Source organism: Acomys russatus, chromosome 8 (assembly GCF_903995435.1).
Source record: "Acomys russatus chromosome 8, mAcoRus1.1, whole genome shotgun sequence".
In the NCBI taxonomy this organism is placed as follows: Eukaryota; Metazoa; Chordata; class Mammalia; order Rodentia; family Muridae; genus Acomys; species Acomys russatus.
Window position 1 is genome coordinate 73,290,176 of NC_067144.1, and position 21,551 is coordinate 73,311,726.

A 21,551-nucleotide genomic window follows, 5' to 3' on the forward strand; every position below is an offset into this window, starting at 1 on the left:
GCGTGCATGCATGTGTGATGTCAAGGACAGAGGTAGCTGGGTATCTGAGTTCAAGGCAGCCTGGTCTACTAGTGAAGGGACCTCAGCCTAAGCATCCGTGTAAGGGACCTCAGCCTAAGCATCCATGTAAGGGACCTCAGCCTAAGCATCCGTGTAAGGGACCTCAGCCTAAGCATCCGTGTAAGGGACCTCAGCCTAAGCATCCGTGTAAGGGACCTCAGCCTAAGCATCCGTGTAAGGGACCTCAGCCTAAGCATCCGTGTAAGGGACCTCAGCCTAAGCATCCGTGTAAGGGACCTCAGCCTAAGCATCCGTGTAAGGGACCTCAGCCTAAGCATCCGTGTAAGGGACCTCAGCCTAAGCATCCGTGTAAGGGACCTCAGCCTAAGCATCCGTGTAAGGGACCTCAGCCTAAGCATCCGTGTAAGGGACCTCAGCCTAAGCATCCGTGTAAGGGACCTCAGCCTAAGCATCCGTGTAAGGGACCTCAGCCTAAGCATCCGTGTAAGGGACCTCAGCCTAAGCATCCGTGTAAGGGACCTCAGCCTAAGCATCCGTGTAAGGGACCTCAGCCTAAGTATCTGTGTAAAGGACCTCAGCCTAAGCATCGGTGTAAGGGACCTCAGCCGAAGCATCCGTGTAAGGGACCTCAGCCTAAGCATCCATGCCAGGGATGTCAGCACAGCGTGGGTCTTTGCCATGACGAGGTGCCCCTGCGGTTTCAGGCTGAAGCCTTAGTATAGCATTTGTGAATTGTACAAGTTGACAACCTTCTCCTGGAAACCAGCAGCTCCTGGGGCTTGGGACCTGCCAGGTACCCGGAGCCTCAGCACACACCCCCTATGTACCTGATCATAGAGCCCTGCGAAGAATGCAGCGGAGGCCACAGCGCCCCCTGCCGGGGCGCTGCAGAGCTGCCAGAGCTACTGCAGACTGGCCCGTGCAGGATGCAGCCTCTGCAGCCAGCCAGGGTCCTCTTTGCGTATATGGTGCTTTAGGAAAAAAAGGTAAGAAAAAAAAAAAAAAATCAGAACTAGGTTTGGTTTACAGTAAGTTCCAGGCCTGTTGGATCTTGCGACCTTCTGAAGCTGGTGCACCTTGGTTCAGTGACTTTAGTTATATAGGTGAGAAGGGCAGGGCCTTCTAGCAAGCCAGGGTAATGTGAGTGAGGAGGTTTTTGGGTGACACTGGCTTATGGGCTAGGTTGATCCATTTCTGTAGCCCCAAACCTTTAGTATAACCTCCTGGTTCATATACCTCATTTTACTAGCCTTCCAAGCCATCTGTTTTTTTTTTTTTTAAGTCAGTTGTATGATTTTATGTGTGTAGGTGTTTTACCTGCATGTATGTCTGTGCACCATGTGCCAGCAGCCCAAATTGGGCATCAGATTCCCTGGAGTTAGAGTTACAAACGTCTGCAAGGCGTAGTGTGGATACTAGGAATTGTACCCAGGTCCTCCAAACCAGCGAAGAGCCCAGAGTGGCAAAGAAGCTTGTTCAGGATCACACAGCATAAAGAACAAGTACCTCAGGGCCTGGGCTGCTCTCCGGGGCCCACTTGCTGGCCGGAGGTGGCCACCCGCCCGCTGGAGTGCTACAGTTACTTCAGCCTGCCTGTCTTCCAGAAAGGTTCTCCATGGGGCAACAAGGCAGGGGATTTATGGCTTGGCCTGATTAATGGGCCAGGCAGTTAGGAGTTGGTTGCCAGGCTATTCGCATAATTTAATGCCTCCAGGCAGGAGAAGAGGTCTCTAACTCATGCCTTTCCAGGGCTCTGGGAGCAGCAGAGCAGGTTCTGGGATCATTGAGACATCGCTGCTCCTCACGTGAAAAACCCTGCTGTCCTGTCCTGCCTCCCTCCACAGTCATGGGTGAGTCTACATGGGAAAAAGCCAGAAACCAACCCCGAAGCCATCAGCGTTCAGCCCATGCTTCCTCGGTTGCTCGCCCATGGGTTTGGTGTGTACCCAGCAGCTGCTCACAGGTTCTGAGTGTCTCTCTGTGGAGACACTCCCATCCCAGAAAACTGAAGTCTCCCCAGGGAAGCCACTGCAGTTTGGGATGGCAGATAAGGCTATGAAAGGCAGGGATGGCAGAGGAGGAGACCTTGGCTGCTGTCCCTTCCCCAGCCGCTGTGCAGTTAGGAACATCCCTTACCCTACCTCTCTGGGGTTCAGTTTCCTTCTTGTCCTGCGGAGAGATTGGACACATCCTGTTGAGTTGAAAGTCTGTGTTGTTGTTGTTGTTTTTTTTTTAATTGTGACAATTGTGTTTTATCTCCGCCCCCCCCCCCCCCCCCCCCGCCCTAGCATCTGGAACTAATAATAGGTTTTAAACGTTTTATCTCTTCTTCTTTTTTTTTTTTTTCTCCTCGAGACAAGGTCTCCAGGCTGACCTCGAACTCACAGAGATCCACCTGCCTCTGCCTCCCGAGTGCTGGGATTAAAGGCATGCGCCGCCACCACTGCCCGGCCTTAAACGTTTTATCTCAAACTCTACCTACTTGTGAGTATTTGGGCCTCTTCGTCTGCCTGCAGCTGGGGGTAACGAGTGTCCCTGGCAGGGTCCCTCTCTTGTCCTCCCCCTTTTCTTTCTTATTACTCCCCCTCCTCTTTGAGGCATTGCTTCTGGCCTGGGCTAGTCTTGACTTCTATATGTATCTAAGGATGACTTTGAACTTAGGGTCTTTCTGTCTCTGCCTCTGGAGCCCTGCGATTACTGGTTTGCGCTGCCACACCTTTCAGCATTCTACCAGCTGAGCCACGCCTCCAAGAATGGAGTCCCCTTTACCTTTCCTTTCATAGGTCTGGCCCAGGACTCCAGAGTTGTCTGCTCAAAACTGTGCTGTGATGGAGGGTCAGGGAAGGGGACCCGCACTCTCCACCCTCACTCTCCATCACTTCCTGCTGAGAAACTTAGAACTGGCACAGAAATTCACTCTATTCACTTAAAAAAAAAAAAAAGATTTGTTTTCATGTTTTGGCTGCATGTATATGTCTGTGTGAAGGTGCCAGATCCCCTAGAACTGGAGTTGCAGGCAGTTGTGAGCTGCCAAGTGGGTGCTGGGAATTGAACCTTGATCCTCTGGAAGAGCAGTCAGTGCTCTTAGCCACTGAGCCATCTCTCCAGCCCCTCCATTCACTTTTTATATGTGTGTTTATTTGATTTAACCTTTTACTGTGTGTTTGTGTATGTGTCTATATATGTGAGTGCAGTACTCCTGGAGGACACGAGAGGGCGGTGGACACCCTGGAGCTGCAGTTACAGGCAGATGCGAGCCATCTGGCCTGGGTGCTGGGAATTGTGCAGGAGCATCCTAACCAGCCAGCTACCCTCCCAGCCCTGTGTGCAGCTAGTGGCGGTGTTGGTGTGTGTGCACACGCACCTGTGTGTGAGGGCGTGTGGAGGCCAGGGCTTGGTCCCGGGTCTTTCTTCGATCACTTTCCACTGTGTTGGACGAAGTCTTTCACTGAATTATCAATTTGGCTAAACACATTGGCCGGTGAACCTCAGGGATCTCCTGTAGGGTGGGTTCTAACCTGGTAGCTTGGTGTTTTTGTAGAAATGGGGTCTAGACCTGCCAGGAAGGGCACATGTGAGGAGAAGCCAGCCGTCAGGGATGCATCTCCAATCCAGGAACTAAAAGTTGACAGGGACCTGGAAGGTGGGTCTGGTACAGTTGAGGGGCACATCCCTGCTGGTAAGGTCAAAGTCAGACTCAAAGCCGCCAGAACTGTTAAAGGAGATGACTCTTTCACTCAAATCCTGTTTTGGCACTTTGATCTGGAAGCCCAAGACCAGGAAGATAGTGAATGATGTTGATTGATTTGTCAGTTCCCATTCGGTGAGGGTGTCTGTCAGTCCTGTGGTAGGAAGGGAAGGACAGCCCCCAGGTGGAGGTGGTGGGACTTTGCTTTCAGCCTGGAAAGCTGTGGCCTGGGGGCTACCTCTGACACAGGCCAGCACGGTCTAGAGAGGTGATTTGCACACAGCTCGTGACCTGTTCCCACAGAGGTACCAGGACGAGCCACATGGTGGCCTGGGGCATGGCTCTGGGAGGCTATAGGCCAACCAGGAGCAAGCCTTCCTCTCAACCCAGAGGTCTGCGTCACTGTTTGTGTAGCTTTGTGTAGGTGCCCTTCGAAGGCATCCAGTGGGTCTTTATGTACCTGGGTCGGCTGCGAGCAAGTTCTGAATCAGCGCAGGCAGGGCTGGTGGCAAGAATAGTATTTCATTGCTGGTGTCCTGGAGAAACTCAGGGCTGGGGGACAAGAGTGGAGAGGAGCTGTAACTAGCTAGGCATGGGTTTGTTCTAGAAGGCATCAATTACCATAGAAACCACACACCCCAGAGTTTCCAGGGCAGGCTCAGTTGGTTGATTCTGATTTTTTTTTTTTTTTTTTTTTTTTTTTTTTTTTTTTTTGAGAAAGAGGCTTTGCTGAGTGTGTAGTGGGACTTAACATTACACAGGTCTGTGTTGCCGCTTACACATTAATTCATAGCTGCAAACAAACTCTTCGTCATGTCATGACTGCCTTTCTGTTATGAAAAGTACACATGGTCATTGCAGCCATGTGCTCTGGGCTGCGGTCCTGCCCTGCAGTTGAGGACTGGTGGAGAATTGGGAAGATGTTTGTCAAATGCAAGGTCTGAGGTGGAGAGCTGCACCTATGTTTTTGGCTCAACATTTTGTCGGATATAAACCCAAGGAACCAGCTTTCCGGTTTCTGCTGTACTTGGTACAGACCATCTTCCATAATGCTCTGGTCACAGGCACATGAGCTGCTCTCTTCTGTGCCAGCGCGTGCCAGATGTGTGCCGAAAGGGATGCTTCAGAGCCAGGAGGACCAGAGATGGGCACTCAGGCTGGGGCACGGGGTCCTGCTGCTGTAAGCCGTAAACTCAAGGACATATACAAGGCTGAGAAGCTCATCTCCGTGTCCTGCAGATGACGTGGAGGAGGCTGGGCATCTAGGAGATGACGTGGAGGAGGCTGGGTGTCTAGGAGATGACGTGGAGGAGGCTGGGCGTCTAGGAGATGACGTGGAGGAGGCCGGGCATCTAGGAGTCAAGGGCTATGAAGGTGGGTAACACCCATCCGCACTGGTGGACGGTCACTTTAGTGTTAGAAATCCATATTTTAGAAATCTGGGTGTCTGCAACTATGACTCTTTTTATTTTCCTTACTTGTAGTCTTACTGCAAATATCTTCTGATTTACATTCAGAGGATGAGAGGGAAGGGACACTTGATCCAGGGCAGAGGTTCTCAACCTGCGGGTCACCTTTGGGGGGGTCAAATGACCCTTTCATATGGGTCACCTAAGACCATTGGAAAACACAGATGGTACATTACGATTCAGAACAGTAGTAAAACCACAGTTATGAAGTAGCAATGAAAATAATTTTATGGCTGGTGGTCAGCACAACATGAGGAACTGTGTTAAAGGGTCACAGCATTAGGAAGGTGAGAACCATTGATTGAGGGGATTAAAAACAATTACTAAAATTTTTATATAATGTATTTTATTTATATTCTCTCCTCTTCTCCAACTTTTCCAAGATCCTCCTACCCACTCAACTTCATGTTTTCTCTTAAAAACAAAAACAAAAACCAACAACACTCAAACAGCAAAAAGAAAACAAAAAAAGTCGAAACAATTTTTAAGAACCTCAATAAGGTTAAAAAAAATTACCAAAACAACAAAACAAAACATGGAGGTGGATTTTGTGTTGGCCAAGTGCTCCTGGGCACAGGGCTGCCCTGGAGCGTGGCTGGTGTGCCCAGTGTCACTCCATTGCTTCTTGGTGGGGAGCTTTACTGGCTGTTCACGCCCCACTCAGCGCTGGGACCCAGTCTGGCTTGGACCTGCATGGGTCTGCTCTGTGCTGTCAGGCTGTCATATGTGCATCGGTTCTGTTGTGGCTCAGATGCCGTTTCCCGGGAGTCACCCATCACCTTTCCCTCTTACACTCCTTCTGCCTTCTCCTCCGCACAGGTGCCCGAGCTGTGAGGAGAGGGAGAGGTGCCCATGTAGGGCCAGGTTGGAGGAACTCTCTCACATCCCTCAGCTGGGGGTCTCTGTACTGGTTACCTTCTGCGGCAAGAAGAAGCCTCTCTGATAAGAGCTGAGCAACACTCTGACCTGAGTCACAGCCTGGGGACTGTGGCAGCTGTCTCATCTAGTGACTTTCCATAGGTATGTTTTAAATCAGAGCTAAAATGGTAGTGACCATGGGTCTACAAGGAAGGCTGACCTGGGCATCCTAGGTGTTAAGTAACCCCTCACCTCCCAAATGCCCCACCCCCACCCCCGTTTACTTCCCTTCCCTGGGACCCTACAGAGGGCCTGCACATCTCTAGGCTTCAGGAGGCAGCATCGTTAGACACTAAAGCTTGAGGGCATTGAAGGGTGCTCTGTGTGTCACCAGCACGCACAGCTGCAGGAGCCCGCTGACTACAGATTCCCAGCCCCTCTCCCGATGTGCTGCATGGGTTTAGATTTCTGGGTGGAGCGGTGAGGGAATCTGCATTTGTCCTCACACATACCTCCTTGGTTTTTGTTGTAACATCTTAGCAAGTGGAGCTGAGCTCCGAGCCGCTCCCCTTTGCAGTCCCTAAATGGGGAGTATTATTTTCAGCGCTCTGAGGCAAAAGCGGCGGAATTCCTTTGGTTTGAGTGGCGTGGCCATGTGTGTGTCTTTTTAAGGCTGACAGCACTGCCAAAAGATAACCACAGGTGGACTCAAAAGGCACACGCCATTTCCAAAGATAGCAGCTGTCAAATCCGGCTGACGGTTCTGTGGGCCTGAGCCCGCCTGCAGCTGCACAGCCTTATATAGAGGGCTGAGGCCCCAGGAAGGTTCTGAAAGTCGCCGGCTCTGATATGCCTTTCTCAGCAGCTGATGCCTCCTGTTCTGGGACTATCTTTGGAGGGTGCCAAGCCCTGTTTAGTACACAGCTGACAGGTGCTTGTGGCAAGTGAGCTGGACAGCTGAGCTGTAACCATTGCAAACATCTGGAGTGGATGGGATGGTGGAGGTGATTCTGGGTTCTGGGGAAGATGATGGTAGACAGGTTGAGTGGGCCGTGCAGAGCAGCCACTCCATCCAACTCAGATGCTGGGTCCTCAAAGCTGGTGTCCTCTCCTTTATTTTATTCAAAGCGCTCGTTATTCTCTGGGGTAAACATCTGTGTTTGTTGTGGTTTGGAGCTCAAAGGTCTGCCAAAGGTGGAATGTTAGAGGCTTCAGCACCAGCCTGGGGCACCAGTGCTGAGCTGTGGTGCTTTCAAGAAGTGGGGCCTGATGGAAGAGGCCCATGATCCTGTTGGAATCCCCGCCAGAGCCCGCTGGCCGTGCCTCTGACAGGGCCCTGCTGTCTTGGGTTGGGGTTTAGCAGAGAGCATGGGGGGGGGGGGAGAGGCAAAGACAGGATCAGACATGGAGGGGCCAGAGAGTGCATCCTTTCCAGCTTGCCGGCTGATGGCCTCTAGAATCACCTGGGAGGCGGGCCTCTGGGCTAGCCCGTGCTAACTGACCCATCCTAACTGTGGGCGAGGCCATTCCGTAGGCAGAGGCTGTTGGATGGTATGGCATGAGAAAGGCGAGTCAAACCACAGCAAGCACGCATTCTCGACTTTCTTGACTGTGTCTGCCTCACGCTCTTGGCTCTGTGACTCCAGCCTTCGAGGGCTTCCCCCTGGGATGAACTGTGGCCCGAATCTCTTTCCCTCTGCGGATGCCTTTTTTGAAGGTGTTTTGTCACAACCACGGGGACGGTAACTAAGACAGATGCCCTGGCTCATTCTATCTCTTTACTTTGTATGAGGGCCTCTGAGACAGAACTCAGTCCTTTCAGTGTATGGTCAGCGTGGCAGCTGGGTCACATGGTGGGTCTATCTTTAGCTTGTGAGGAACCAGCTCTGATTTCCGTAGTGGTGTATTGGGGTACACCTCACTAACTTTGTACAAGGACCCCCTCTTTCTCCACAGCTTCAGCAACATTTCTTGTCATTCCCTGGCCCTCCATCACCCCCACCTCCCCCCACCTTCCCCATCCCCTGCCCCGCCCCCCAGTTTCAGTCATTCTGACTGGAGTGACACAAAAACCTCAAAACCAGTTTTGATTTGCATTTCCCTGATAGCTAAGGGTGTTGAACACTTGGAAATATTCATTGACTGTTTGTATTTCTCCCTTTGAGAATCCTCTGTTTGGTTCATTGGCTTATTTACTGACTGGAAGGTTGGTTTGTGTGTTTCTTTTATGTGTGTGTGTGTTTCTTTTTTTATTTTTGGAAGACTTTCATATTAGTCATGAATCTGAGGTATAGTTGGCAAATAGTCTCCTCTCACTCTGTAAGTTTGCTCTCTGCGTTTTGCTGTGAGGAGTTCCAGAATTTCCCAGGATCCCATTATTAATTATCATGGCTCTTTCAGAGGGACGAAGAGAGAGAGGAGTGAGGGAACAGAGGAGGGAAGAGAAAGGGGGAGAGAGTGAGAGAGGGAGGGGAGAGGGAGGGAGGGGGAGAGAGAGGGAGCAGAGGCCTGATTGGTTGTCGCGGACAATCATTGCTTTGCAGCAGCACAGCATTCGGTGAGAGTAATCTTGAGGTGGTTTGAATCTCTACAGGAGAACGCGTAGATTATGTTAAACACCGCACCATTTTGTTTAGGGGACTCGATCATCTCACTTTTGGTATCCGGCTGAAGGGAATCCTAATCTCCCAGGGATTAGAGGATGCGTGTAGGAAGGGAGAGGGGTTGACTTCACAGGACATTACCCCTGGCGCCCGCCCGGCTGCCTAAGCACCTAGGATCTTTCTTCTGAGCGCGTGCTTTCAGCGTGGGCTCTGGCCCAGTTCCGAAGCCTCTGTCCGCTCTGTGGCCGGCGGGTTAGGGTCTTTTAGGCATGTCACCACCACTAAGGACCATTCTCTGAGCAGGGCCCAGTGGGTGCGGGCAGGGCCCAGTCACAGTGCCCAGGTCAGATGAGGTCCCACTACGGTCCCCTCTGAAGGATCTAAGGTCACTTAGGATCAGGGAGGGGTGTGCAGGTGAGGAGATGTCACGTGGCCGAGATGAACGGTCTAGGTGTGGGCAGGGCAAGGTTCTCGTCCTTTTGAACTTCAACGCCTCAGCCGGCCTTGAGGTGTGGTTGCAAAGCACTGCACCTTTGGGCAAGGAGCCGCTCAAGGGCTGGGCTCTGGCCGCGCTGGTCTCGTGACAGCGGCTCCGCTTGGCGGGCGCCCTGATTGGTCCTCTGCGCTGGGCGGGTGCAGGTTTCCTTTCCGGGGTGCTTTGCGCGCGTGTACGGGAGCGGGGACGCGGCCTCCCTGCAGAAGCCCCAATGCGGTGTCTCCTTGCAGAATGCTGATAGGACTTGAGTAGTGCGGGCTCCCAGGGTGCATCTGCGCGGAGACTCCAGCGTCTTCCCGGGGAAGGCTGCTGTTAACTTCCGGGAAGAAGGCGGCAGGCGGATGCTGGCCTGGTTTCTGCGTGAGTGCGTGTGCAAGTCTGGGAAGTCACGTGCGGTCTTGACGTCACAGCCCGCTGACTAAGGGATTCCTAGCAGCCTCCTCCCACTGTCTGCTTGTGAGTCAGGAAGAAGGCTCTTTGCCCAGAGGGCGCCTAGCGGCGGAGGGGTGGTGGTGGTGGCGGGTCCCTGGCTAGCGGTGCAGCGTCTCCCGGGTGTCACCCCCATGTCCTCAGTCTCCTTTCACCCGAGAGGACTGAGACTCAAGAGGTGACTAACTTAGGTCACACAGCTGGTATGTGGCACAATTAGATTTTAGACCCAGATCTTTCTGATCCCGCAATTTCAGGTTTCCCACAGTCCAGCCTTACCCCTAGTGAGAGCAGTAAGGCACTTGAAGCCGAAGCTGACTGCTTTGCTGTGGGCACTCACCTGTCCTGGCCTTGCATCCAGTGCACGGGGACTGCGGTGCCATATCCATCACCTGTTGTCCTGTGGGTACCCTGCTCTCAGCGTCTCCCAGGCTGCTTGTCCCTGAGCGACAGCTCTGGCTGCTCGCTCTCAGTCCCGATTTCACTGGGGCTGTAGCCCAGGTTGTCTCAGGCACTACCCCTCATATTCAGTTGTTGGCTAACTTCCATCATCGTCCCCTTCAGGATGTTTTCAGTTTTTGGTCCTTTCCAACCCCATGGCAGCGTAGCACTTGGCCTTTGCAGCGGTCAGCAACTATATTTCTCCCTTCGCTGTTGAGCATCTCAGGCATCCATCCATCCAACCTACCTGTGTGTGTGTGTGTGTGTGTGTGTGTATGTGTGTGTGTGTATGTATGTATGTATGTATGTATGTATGTATGTATGTATTCTATTTACTCCAGGTGGCAATCTGGGCTTTCCACTTGTTCACATTGTGTGTGTGTGTGTGTGTGTGTGTGTGTGTGTATGTGCGTTACACACATGCCATGGCATGTATGTGGAGATCAGAGGTTAGCCTTCAGGTGTCACCTTCACTTTCCACCTCGGTTGAGACGGCTCTCTTTACTGTTGTTAATGTCACGTTCTAGAGTGCAGGGTCTCGACCTGTGGGGCCCGACTCCCTGGGCGACCCCATACCGGATATCCTCCCTGTCAGACCCTGGGCGACCCCATACCGGATATCCTCTCTGTCAGACCCTGGGCGACCCCATACCGGATAGCCTTCCTGTCAGATATTTACATTACAATTAGCAACAGTATCAAGGTTACAGTTATGAAGTAGCAACAAAATAAGGTTATGGTTGGGGGTCACCACAACGTGAGGAGCTGTATTAAAGGGCCACAGCGAGAGGAAGGTTGGGAGCCACTGCTCTAGAGACTCCCCATCTGCCTCTTACTTCTAGTAGTGGTGTGTGGGCTGCAAACACTTCATCTTCTGGTCTAGGCTTCTACCTGGGTTCTGACTACCTCCTGAGCATGTTGCCGTCGCTCTATCTCCTGCCCAGGTGGAGTTTTGATTCCTGCCTCTGGTCTCTGCTTCCTATACAGCCCCCGTTTATCTAAATGACAAACTGATATGCTAAAAAATGTAAACATGTATTTTAATTAGCTCTATTACATATAATAAACGCATCAGCTTTAATATTGTCTGATAGGCTTAAGAAATGTATACACTCTTGCTGGGCGTGGTGGTGCACGCCTGTAATCCTAGCACTCAGGGAGGCAGAGGCAGGAGGATCTCTGTGAGTCCGAGGCCAGCCTGGTCTACAAAGCAAGTCCAGGACAGCCAAGGCTACACAGAGAAATCCTGTCTGGGAGCGGTGAGGGACCAGGAGCGTTTATTTCTAACAGTCCTAGAGGCAGCGCCACGGTCCTGGGCATCACCTTGGTAACTCCTTGGTTCGCCATCAGCCGGGCTTGTGGAATAGTTACTTTGGTTTGTTCTTATTGTTCTTTCTGAGGTGAACAGACATTTGCTCCTGTCTCCTCAGGAAAACTCACACAGCAGGTCCCTTTTCCTGGGGAAACCCTGGTCCTCTTCTGGTGCTCAGAAAATTCCCTGTGAAAAGTCTAAGGGCTTTGCATGAGCAAACTCAAGGCTGAGAACCCGGATACGTGCATGCAAACCCCTCTGCTGCTGGGCCCTGATTGTAGGGCTTGGGGACCACTAAGCCTGGAAACTGAGGATAATGGAGCCAGGACTGGAGGAGGAGCTCCTGGGCAGAAAGGGTTCTGTGCAGAGCACTGAACGAAGAGGCTGAACCGCTGGCTCCTGACTAGTGAAACTGTTCACTTGAGGGACACTGGTCTCTTGATGGAGTGATGCCTTTTGAGGGGTTGGAATTTGGGGACCAGAGCAAACTGGTGGGTGGAGTAAACTGGAAGGTTTACAGGACACACTTGAGATTGAGCAGACACAAAAAGGAGCTTTCTACGTACATTAGAGAAACCTCCAGAATGCCGAGGGGATGTTGGCACCTTGAAAGACCTGCCTACAGTCCTGCAGCAGCAGCCTTGGGTGGTGTGTCTGGGATTCACTCTTCCCTGTCAGGAAGTCGTGCTGCAGCTCCTGGCAGAGCCTGTCAAACAGACGCCCACGGGGCTCCTCACACAGGCAGGAGGATCCGTGAGTGCAGGCGCCCTGTCTGGTGAACACCTCCACGCCTATTCAAGATCCATGTCTGATCATTGCGGGCTTGCCAGAATGTTTGCACCTCTCTGTCAGGAGAGATTTGAAAGCAATTCAACAAGAAGACTGAAAAGTAAAAATCCTGTAGGTGAGAAGAATTTTGAGACGGGAAATCTCTTCAGGTGAAACTATCTGAGGCCACTGTGCCGCTGTAAGCACCCAGGCTAGACTGATCAAGGCCTACTTAGGCAGCTCTGTCTTTGTATGTCATCTAGGCACACGTAAGGCTGCAAATGAACTAGCACAGGTGTGATCGCTTGACAAGTCTCCACAGGGGCCTGTCATGGGTTAGAAAGGCTCCTCAGGGTAGAGTTTCTCTCCTAGTGTGGGTTTGTTCCTCACCTCCTGCCATCTTTCCTGTCAGGTGTGGGGCTCTCTGAGGGGCCAAAAACTCAAGCCCTCAGGGCAAAGTAGTACACTGAGAGGCGAATTTCGGCTGCATGAAGGCCCACGCTTTTGACAGCCAGAGACCCTCAGACCCAGTAGGCCTGAAAAGCAGCACGCAGTGACCTACACAGAAGACCACAGTTACTGGAACCATGGTGACTTTTTATTGACTCTTTGTGAATTCCACGTCATGCACCCCACTCCCACTCCCCTCCCTCTCCCCTTGTACCCACTTTCCACCCTTGCAACCTCCCCCTAACTTCTTTGCTTGCAAATGTTCATTGCAATGACTCGTTGGTCTGGTCCAAGGCCTCTGGCTTCTGCTATACAATCAATACTGGGTCCTTACCAGGACACCTCCTGGACATCCTGTTGCTGCCCTGTGTCACAGAGATCCCGGAACTATGCATCTGCAGGGTCCGCCCCTTTGTGCACCCCAGCAGTTCAGTTGATGACTCTTTTAAAAGATAGAGTCTTACTGTGTTGCCCTGGCTGGTCTGCAACTCACAGAGATCCACTGGCTACTGCTGCCCAGGAGCTGGGGTTAAAGGGTGACCTTCTGCATTCATCTTAAGCTATTTGTGGTGGTGGTGGTGGGCTGGAGAGATGGCTCAGAGGTTAAGAGCACTGTCTGTTCTTCCAAAGGTCCTGAGTTCAATTCCCAGCAACCACATGGTGGCTCACAACCATCCATAATGAGATCTGGTGCCCTTTTCTGGCCTTCTGGCTCACATGCATGTGGAATACTGTGTAAATAATAAATAAATAAATCATAAAAAGAAAAAAGTTATTGGGGTTTTGGTGGGATTGCTTTCAATATTATGGCCTATTTATAACATTAGTTCTGCAAAATGTTTGTTGCTTTATGTTAACCAGTTTGTGGGTTTTTTTTTTTGTCTTAACAGCTCAAGATGACTAACTTGCTCCCCTCTTTTTAGTCTAGATAATCTCAGATGATTTACCCCCAAAATTGCTTTGAGTTCTGCTAGTGAACAGAAATAGCAGTTTTTTTTTTTGTACTTTTTCAGTTTCAGAATATTAACCTCTTCTTGCTCTTTCTCTGTCTGTCTGTCTGTTTCTGCCTCTCTTTGTCTCTGTCTCCCGCAACTCTCTCGGAATTGTCTGTAGGTCCTTTCAAATAGCAAATACTAGGTTCCTCTGTGTGACTCACATCTGGAGGCCTCTCGGCACACAGGCTCCTCTGTGTGACCCACATCTGGATGCCTCTCGGCACACGGGCTCCTCTGTGTGACCCACATCTGGAGGCCTTGTGGCACACAGGCTCCTCTGTGTCACCCACATCTGGAGGCCTCTCGGCACACAGGCTCCTCTGTGTGACCCACATCTGGAGGCCTCTCGGCACACAGGCTCCTCTGTGTGACCCACATCTGGAGGCCTCTCGGCACACAGGCTCCTCTGTGTCACCCACATCTGGAGGCCTCTCGGCACACAGGCTCCTCTGTGTGACCCACATCTGGAGGCCTCTCGGCACACAGGCTCCTCTGTGTGACCCACATCTGGAGGCCTCTCGGCACACAGGCTCCTCTGTGTGACCCACATCTGGAGGCCTCTCGGCACACAGGCTCCTCTGTGTGACCCACATCTGGAGGCCTCTCGGCACACAGGCTCCTCTGTGTGACCCACCTCTGGAGGCCTCTCGGCACACAGGCTCCTCTGTGTGACCCACATCTGGAGGCCTCTCGGCACACAGGCTCCTCTGTGTGACCCACATCTGGAGGCCTCTTGGCACACAGGCTCCTCTGTGTGACCCACATCTGGAGGCCTCTCGGCACACAGGCTCCTCTGTGTGACCCACATCTGGAGGCCTCGTGGCACACAGGCTCCTCTGTGTGACCCACCTCTGGAGGCCTCACAGTACACAGGCTCCTCTGTGTGACCCACATCTGGAGGCCTCGTGGCACACAGGCTCCTCTGTGTGACCCACATCTGGAGGCCTCGTGGCACACAGGCTCCTCTGTGTGACCCACATCTGGAAGCCTCACGGCACACAGGCTCCTCTGTGTGACCCACATCTGGAGGCCTCTCGGCACACAGGCTCCTCTGTGCGCCAGAGAATCAGAAGTACATCTATTTGTCACCCACAGTCCTATGGCCAGTGTAATCCACTGCCTCAAATGCCTCCCTACAAGGGACGAATGACAACAGAAAGACCAAAGAGCCTGATTTCCTCATCTTAATATGAAGTGTTCTCTGTCGGCTCATGGGTCGAAGCCCTCGTCGGTGGCTCTTGTGAACGTTATTGAACGCAGCGGTGGGACCTTGCTGAGCTGTCAAGGGATGTGTGGTGAGGTTCTAGAGCCTGTCCTCTCTTCTGGTTTCTCTCTCTGTCCTGCTCCTTTCTTCATGCTTCCCTGCGGTGATTGGCTCTGGAGCTGGGAGCCAAATAAACTCTCCCTCCTCTAAGCTGCTTCTTGCCGGGGTATTGTATCACAGTGACAGGAAAGTAACCGTGCTGGCTTGTTTTACGTGAACACAAACTTCAGTCATCTGAGAAAAGGAACTCAAAATTGAGAAAATTCCCCTACCAGATTGGGTGTAGGCAGACCTATGTGGACATGTTCCTGGCCTGGTGATTCTGGGAGATATAAGAAATCAGGCTGAGCAAGCCAGTAAGCAGCACCCCTCCATGGCCTCTGCATCAGCTCCTGCGCCCAGCTCCTGCTTGGGGTCCTGTCCTGACTTCCCTCAGCGATGGACTGTGATATGGAAGTGTGAGCTGAAATAGACTGTTGTTTTTGGTCATGGTGTTTTATCATAGAGACAGAAACCTTAAGGAAGAATGGTGACTAATACAGTCAGACACAGGGGCCTGCACATCTGGCCAGGGGCCTGCACATCCGGCCACTGGATTCTTGGTATGTTCCTTCTGAGACTCAGACTTGCCGTGATTTTGTGGTAGTGTCTCTACCTTCTGCATCTGACTACGTGGAGCCCAGAGTGTGGCAGAAGACTACTTCTTCCTGGTGTTGCCCTTGACGGGCTTCAGCGTCTCATCCTGTGGAAGCTGCTGTGTCTCCCTCCTGTGAGGGAGTCCCTGGGTGGGAGCGGACACAGAAAGCAACTCAAAGGAGCTGAGGCATCTCACAGACGGCTCAGAGGCACACTTCCTGGGCACGCCCTCCCCAAATGTCCAACCCAGCAAGTTGTGATCAAGACTGGTGCTTCTTCGAAGCCTCTGGGCTGGGGGTGGAATCCTGTGGAGGACACACGAGGGACGGAGTCATGAAGTGGCCTCCATGCTGTTCCTGGGGATGAGGCTGTGAGAAGGCCGCGCCCTGGGCACCACGGCTAAGACGTGAAATCTCCCTTCCATCTGCACACACAAGCCTTGCTCTTCTGTCATAGCTAGTGGACCCATCCCCACTACTCATCTACCACGCATGCTTGGACAGGCCAGGACAAACATGTAACACTGGCCCTCGGTTACAGAGTTGCGACTGATCCCAGGAGATCCCTGTGTGTCTAAAGGTCACTTAGAGTGGACATGCTGGTCCAGGTCACAGTCATTCCACCAAGAACTTCACTCTGGTCCTGTTGCCAGGAAGCCTCCACCCAAGTAGAGGTGGAGCCAACCTCTGTGGGATGGGTGTATACTCACAGATGGGCCCAGCATGTCAGTCATCAGCCAAGAGAAAGTTCCAGGCTTTCTCAATGGATGAGTCTAGTTTGTGTCACGCTGACAGCACATCCGCATTCAGACAAGCTAGATGGCTGAAGGGCCCCACGACTTGATTTCTCCTCTTCCAGAAAGAAGGCCATAGTCTTTGCCTTTCAGGTGACCAAGGCCACCCTGCTTGGAGCCCACTGATGAGCAGTCACATGACAGCAGCATTCACACACTCGGCACTCAGACCAGGGACACACGCACCCTGGTTTCTTCACACCAGTCATGCAGTCGGGCTTCTTGCGGCGACCTTTCAGTCCCATCAAACCCACTGCCCACTGTCTGAGAGACACAGTCTAGTCAGCTCCGTGGTGGATGATGTGGAGAAAGAAAACACCCTCGGAGTCCAGCCAGCTGAAAAGACCCACCTTCTCCGTTGTCTTTCACAACTTTCTCTCAAGTGTTTTTAACAACAGGCTTTCCAGAGAAACTTAAGACACTGTTTGTAGAATGTGTCAATCGCCATCGTTTAAAATTTCCCACCTCCCCCCCAAAAATTTCCCACCAAGATTGGCTTTGGACTCCCAACTTGCTGTCAACAAATATGGAGCTGGAAAGGGACATGCTGCCACAGGTGCAAAAGGTAATTATCAGATCTAGTTAGACTATTAGGAACAGGTGATTTTTTGAATGCTTTTCAACTGTTTGTTTTTTTTAAACATAATTCATTCCGTTGTAAATTGTTATAATTTGTGTTTGGTAACAAACGAAGACTCCTTGGAAATGTACAGGCTGGCACTTGAGGACAGTCCCAGCCTGTCCCAGCCTCTGCTGGATGGCATATCATGGCAACCGATGCTAATGCGGGTGGCCTACAGTGCAACCCAGAAGTCAATTTCCAATGATTGTGTTCCTATGAAATCTTCCACAGAGAGGTGCCCACAAGGCCTCAAGAGCAGACTGAGGCAGCTTGCTGACGAAGTGGAGGTTGGCATAGAGTCAAGGGCTTATGAAGTTATTGGTGTCTCCAGATCTGATCAAGCCATCCGCCCTGGTTTTCATCTTCACCCACTGATGCAGTGACTGGGCTACCTGCCTACATGGTGCCTGGGAAAGGACCAATCAGCGTCTCTAGCTAGGAAGGTCACTGAGAGCCAGCATTAGCCCACGTCGCACTCCTGCTGGCCCTGCCTGGCTTGAGGCTAATGCTTCACAACCACATGACAAATGCAAAAGGTAGTTATAACGCGCCATCTCCAAATGTTTACTATGTAACCAATAGTGTAACTTTCAGTTCAGTGTTACAACTGTGCCATTCCCAGCTGGCTACTTCAGTAGTCTCCAGTTCCTCAGAGAGAGAGCGGGAGCTATGTTGACGCGGCAGGACTACTGGCTAAGCATGGCAGCGCGCACAAAGGGTGCCCTGTCCCTATAACAAGAGTTACATGTGCACGGGCTGTCCTTGTGCTGTGACACAGTCACAGCCCACGAAGAGAAGAAGCCGTCCAATCCCAAGGAGTCTCTGAAAGTGGAGAAATGATGGTTTTCCAGACTAGCCATGCGGGGAAGACTAAGACCTGAGGTGCAGTTCTAGTGGTCCTGCTTTGCCCTCAGTTTACCTAAGCAGTGGCTCATGTCTTTGGGATTCCCTTGAGCCTGGTCTTCCAGAAGTCCCTTCTGGGATCAGAGTTAGCTGAAAAATTTGACAGAGAAGAACATATCGTTGCTGTGGTTGGGGAAAACTATAACCCAAACAGGCAGGTGGGAAAGCCAAAATGGGTAGGAAAGATCATACACACTGTGTGCTGTGTGTGACATGCAGAGGCGCCATCCCTGCTCCTGCATCCTTGGTCCCCACCTGGTGGTGCTGTTTTAAGAGCTGGCTGCAGCTTTGGGAGGCAGAGTCTAACAAGGGCACCTCACTGAAGGTCTGTCTCCCTCCCTCTCTCCGCTTCCTTTTCAGTGAGCTGAGCAGCCCTGTCAGTCCCTGCACCACCATCCCATCCTCTGCTTCTGCGCAGGATAGAGTCAACAGAGCCCAGGGATACTGACCGAAAGCAGAAGCTAACAGGAATTGTGCCCCTGTAAGCCGTTGATGCTGGGTGGGGTGTTCTGTCGCAGCAACGTTAAGTCTGGGAAGAGGTGTGTGTGTGTGTGTGTGTGTGTGTGTGTACATGCGCGCGCGTGTGCATGTGTGCTGGCTGGAGATGAAAGCAATGAAGCTCAGGGCAGCATCACCCGTGGGGAGTGCTTCCTGTCACAGTCCCCCCCACCTCACTGTGCTCCTTTGAGTCCCTGTGGGTGTAAAGTCTATCCCTTTTGAGTAGCCCCACGTGGGTGGGGAGTGTGGAAGCACGTGTCCTTCCGTGGCCATGTGCTGACTGAGGAGCCAAGTGTATCCTCTTCTCCTTAAGTGCCCGGCTCACAGAGTGAGCAGTGGTTCCCCACAAAGGTGTTAGAAGGGTGGTGCAGTTTGTCAAAATGTTAGACACCAGGAGAATAAACAGCTGCCTGCTGAGGGTGGGCGGGGGCGCTAGATAATAGTTCCCGGCTGGTGAGTGAGGTGTTTGCAGGCTAACGCATTTATGAACACAGCCGTGGGAGTGCGTGCCTGGGGAATATTCACCACCCAGTACTGAGAGAGAAAGAGGGAGCCCTGGTGCATTCCAGTCTAGGATACTGAGGAGGTCTAGGCAGGAAGGTCACAGAACAGAGGGAGAGATGGGGAGAGGAAAACAGGGGACACTGCACAGTTATGATGCTGTCCATGGATTTGGGGTGCAAGCTCCCACATTTTGAATGACTCTGTGACAGCCATAGCACGGTGAGATGAATTCACTCTCCCACCTGTAGAATAGATTGACTTCTTTGGATGTACTTATATAAAAAAAGAAACCAAGGCCATATCAAATTATTCTTTTATTGTTCCAGTCAAAAAAAGAGGAGCGTCTCAATATGTAAACAGTTTCCCTAACACAGCAAGTTCTTAAATATATATATATTTATTTATTTATTCTAAAAAAATTTGGCATCGTAGAGATTTCTCAATACGTAAATTTGTGCTTTCGCATTTAGCATGCTTTCGCCTCGTTGTCCGTGCGCAGACATACTTGGAGCTGAGTAAAGGGAATTACAAAAGGGTCAGAAGGTGAGTTGAACCGGAGCTCTGCCTGGCTTCCATGCTTAGAGGTTTGGTGGGGAGGTTGGCAACAATGGCCTCAGAGCAGGTGTCAGCTGCTTTACTGCGAAGGAAGTTGAAGCCGTGACAGGTGTTTTGGGGAAGATGTGTGATTCGCGCTGTGCTCCCTGTACAGCGCTAAAAGATCATTGTTTTTTGCATAAAGAGAGCTGCAGTGAGAGTTCCCGCACTCTCTGTGTATCATTTTGCTGGGCTTGTAATTTGCTATTACCTGACACTGAAATTCCACTTTTTCTTTCTTTCCTTTTCTCTTTTCTTTCTTTTTTTTTTAAAAACAGATTTGCTGAATTATTTCAGAGTGCTTGACGGCTGTGTCCAGGACATCTTGTTTCAGGTCAGTGGAAACTGTCCTTTTGTTCAACCTTAAAGAGTTAGGAGCTTTTTTTTTTTTTTTTTTTTTTTCTTAAATTAAAGATTTATTTATTATGTATACAATGTTTTTGCCTGCATGTACGCCTGCATGCCAGAAGAGGGCACCAGATCTTATTCTAGATGGTTATGAGCCACCATGTGGTTGCTGGGAATTGAACTCGGGACCTTTGGAAGAGCAGGCAGTGCTCTTAACCTCTGAGCCACCTCTCCAGCCCTAGGAGCTATTTTGATACTGTGATGGCTTTAATAAACTGCAGCCTGTGTTCCTCCACCCTCAGCACAGAATCATCTACAATTTAGCACCAGTTTTCACAATGAATTTTTACCAAATCCCCTGGGAAGCCACATCCCCTTTGCAGACCAGCCTAGGCACTGTCCCCTGACCCTCTGCAGCCAAATCTTCAATTTACGTCTCAAGCTGGTCCCTGCATTATGGCACCCCTTTGCCCTGGACCCTCATTTCCAAATCCCTCAAGGAATATCAAGACATGCCCTTTCCTGCCACGTGATACATTTGCTGACTGTCTACACAGAGGCTGCTTTGCTGTCCTAAACCCCAGGCAGTTGGTTCTGGAAGGCCCCTCTGGATTAGAGTCACTTTCTTCATGTGAGATGTGGGAATCAGCATCTGTTCACAGGGGTTTGTGTGGCCACGCGGTAGGAGCTGGTGGCCATAGGGTGTTAGCCTGTTGAGGACAGTGGAGATGTTACTGTTTATTAGTGAGTGTCCCCAGCATGCCTTGCTTAAAGATGTTGCCCACTGGACAGCAAGCCCTCACTAAGTGTCCATAACCAACACTCAGACACCTTCTAGACGCCTTTGGCCTTGCCTAGTTGTAGTTAGCTGCTTGGATCTTTTAGAACAAAAACAAGTTCTGGAGTGTTCTCAGCCTGGAAGACTGCCACAGGCCTGAACATGGAAACTTATTTCTTTGTAGGACGAAAGCATTTTATAAAAACTCAAGTTCTTAGGAAAATTGCAGAGACAGAGTTGAAAATTAAGTCTATTTGTGCTTTCTTTTTTTGGGGGGGGGATTTACTTTTTCATAAAATATTTTAAATTTTAATTTATGTGTATGTGTGCATGTCTGTGAGTTTATGCCGCTTGTGTGTGGGTGCCTGAGAACGTCAGAAGAGGGTGCTAACCATCTGGGGCTGGAGCTGTGGGCCATTGTGGGCTGCCCACCATGGCTGCTGGGAGCTGAGCTTGGCTCCCCTGGGAGAAGAGCAGCACTGACCCCTAAGTTCCGGCTCCACCCTTGCTGTTCCTTAGGAGTGGATTCCAGTGGGGGCCTCGTGACACCTCCACTTCATGACGCAGTTCTAGGGCTTTGGCAGGGCTGTGGGGGCAGCTCGGTGAGGCTTTCATGAAAGCACAAGTGAGCGTTTCTGCAGACCAGACCCCATCTTACCCTCCATTTCCCAGAATCACAATAAAAGGATGTTGAAAAGTTGACACTGATAATGGACTTTTGAAGTAATGGATTTTTCCAGAATACTTTTTTTTTCTATCCTAGGAAATAGCTTACAGAGAAACGACTTATTTTTCTCAGCCACAGCAAGCATCTGACCCTTTACTGGAAAAGGAATATACAAATCATTATTCTTAAACTAATAGTGAGCAGGATTTCTTTTTCTGCTTTTGGGCAAATAACTAAAATGGCAGAAAGAGAAAAGTGACACTTAGCATTACAACTAAGACACAGCGGGGCTATTGGACGTTTTCTTAAGGCTTAGGCTGGCTTCTCTTTATGATGCGTTTGGTTTGCTAACATGATTTTGGTGAAGTCCCTACATGTGTGTTTCCAGCAGGGCAGAGCTGGAGTTGTGTTGAA

General features: G+C 51.1%; 1 long non-coding RNA gene across 1 annotated transcript; it reads left to right on the forward strand.

Annotated features, from left to right (window-relative positions):
* The first annotated feature begins 16,698 nt into the window (after nucleotides 1–16,698).
* On the forward strand, nucleotides 16,699–19,742 carry LOC127193173 (uncharacterized). The gene is made up of 2 exons (XR_007831090.1): nucleotides 16,699–16,788; nucleotides 19,623–19,742. It is a non-coding gene; the product is annotated as an uncharacterized LOC127193173 (long non-coding RNA).
* Nucleotides 19,743–21,551: the final 1,809 nt, after the last annotated feature.